We start from the raw sequence: 2,116 nt of genomic DNA on the forward strand, positions 1-2,116 counted from the left end.
TTTGGCTGAAAGGACCCTGATATAGCTGTCTCTTGTGAGGCTATGCCAGTGCCTGGCAAACACAGAAGTGGATGCTCACAGTCAGCTATTGGATGGGACACAGGGTCCCCAATGGAGGAGCTAGAGAAAGTATCCAAGGAGCTGAAGGGGTCTGCAACCCTATAGGTGGAACAACAGTATGAACTAACCAGCACCCCCAGAGCTCGTGTCTCTAGCTGCATATGTAGCAGAAGATGGCCTAGTCAGCCATCTTTTGGAAGAGAGGCCCCTTGGTCTTGCAAACTTTTATGCCCTACTACAGGGGAACACCAGGGCCCAGAAGTGGGAGTGGATGGGTAGGGGAGCAGGGGGGAGGGTATAGGGGCCTTTGGGGATAGCATTTGAAATGTAAATGAAGCAAATACCTAATAAAAATTGAAAAAAATGAACTCAAACAAATCAGTGGCTTTTCTCTACACAAAGGATAAACAGGATGAGAAAGAAATTAGGGTGTCATAAATGGAATAGAATTTAAGACCCATAAGTGAACCCACATACCTATAATCACCTGATAGTTGACAAAGGAGCTAAACCCATTCAGTGGAAAAAAGAACATTTTCAACAAATGGTGCTGGCACAACTGGCAGTTATCTTGTAGAAGAATGCAAATTGATCCATTCTTATTTCCTTGTGCAAAGCTCAAGTTCAAGTGGATCAAGAACCTCTACATAATACCAGATACACTGAAACTAATAGAAAAGAAAGTGGGGAAGATCCTTGAACACAAGGGTACAGGGGAAATTTTCCTGAACAGAACAACAATGGCTTATGCTCTAAGATCAAGAATTGACAAATGGGACCACATAAAATTTCAAAGCTTTTTTATTTAAAGGACACTGTCAATAGGATAAAACAGCAGCCAACAGATTGGCAAAAGATCTTTACCAATCCTACATTTGATAGAGGGCTAATATCCAATATATACAAAGAACTCAATAAGTTAGATTCCAGAGAATCAAGTAATCCTATAAAAAATTGGATAGAGAGCTAAACAAAGAATTCTCAACTGAGGAATACAGAATGGCTGAGAAGCACCTAAAGAAATGAACACACATGGTATGTACTCACTGATAAGTGTATATTAGCCCAAAAGCTTGGAATACCCAAGATATAATTCACACACCACATGAAGCTCAAGAAGAAGGAAGACCAAAGTGTGGGTTCCTTAGTCCTTCTTAGAAGGAGGAACAAAATACTAATGGGAGCAAATATGGAGACAAAATGTGGCACCGAGACTGAAGGAGAGGCCATTCAGAGACTGCCCCACCTGGAGACCCATCCAATATACAGTCACCATATACAGACACTGCTGTTGATGCAAAGAAATACTTGCCGAGAAGAGCCTGATGTAGCTGTCTCCTGAGAGGCTCTATTAGAGCCTGACAAATACAGAGGTGGATGCTTGCTTCCAACCTTTGACCTGAGCACAAGGTCCCCAATGGAGGAGCTAGAGAAAGGATCCAAGGAGCTAAAGGGGTTTGCGACCTCAGAGGAAGAACAATAGCAACCAACCAGACCTGCCCCCGAGAGCTCCCAGAGACTAAACCACCAATCAAGGAGTACACATGGAGGAACCTATGGCTCCAGCCATATAGGTACCACAGGATGGCCTTGTAGGGCATCAATGTGGTGGGGGAAGACCCTTGGTCTTGTTAAGGCTCAATGTCCCAGTGTAGGGAATTCGAGGGCAGGGAGGTGGAGTGGGTTTGTGTGGGAACACCCTCATAGAAGCACAGGGAGGGGAGGTAGGACAGGAGGCTTCTGGTGTGGGGACTGGGAAAGGGGATAACATTTGAAATGTAAATTAAAACAACACCTAATAAAAAAACAAAAACAAAAACTGACCTTTGGAGACATTGCTAATTTAAATCTAGGATTTTTTTCCTAGTACTGGCATATAAAAGCAAAATTAGGTCATGAGGCTAAGTAATTAAAAGCTGGGTGAGAATAAGGCACTAATTTTTTTTTTATTTTCTTTATTTACATTTCAAATGCTATCCCGAAAGTTCCCTATACCCCCCCCCCGCCCCTGCTCCCCTACCCACACACTCCCACTACTTGGCCCAGGCCTTCCCTT

The sequence above is a fragment of the Mus pahari genome, chromosome X, assembly GCF_900095145.1.
Source record: "Mus pahari chromosome X, PAHARI_EIJ_v1.1, whole genome shotgun sequence".
Classification (NCBI taxonomy): Eukaryota; Metazoa; Chordata; class Mammalia; order Rodentia; family Muridae; genus Mus; species Mus pahari.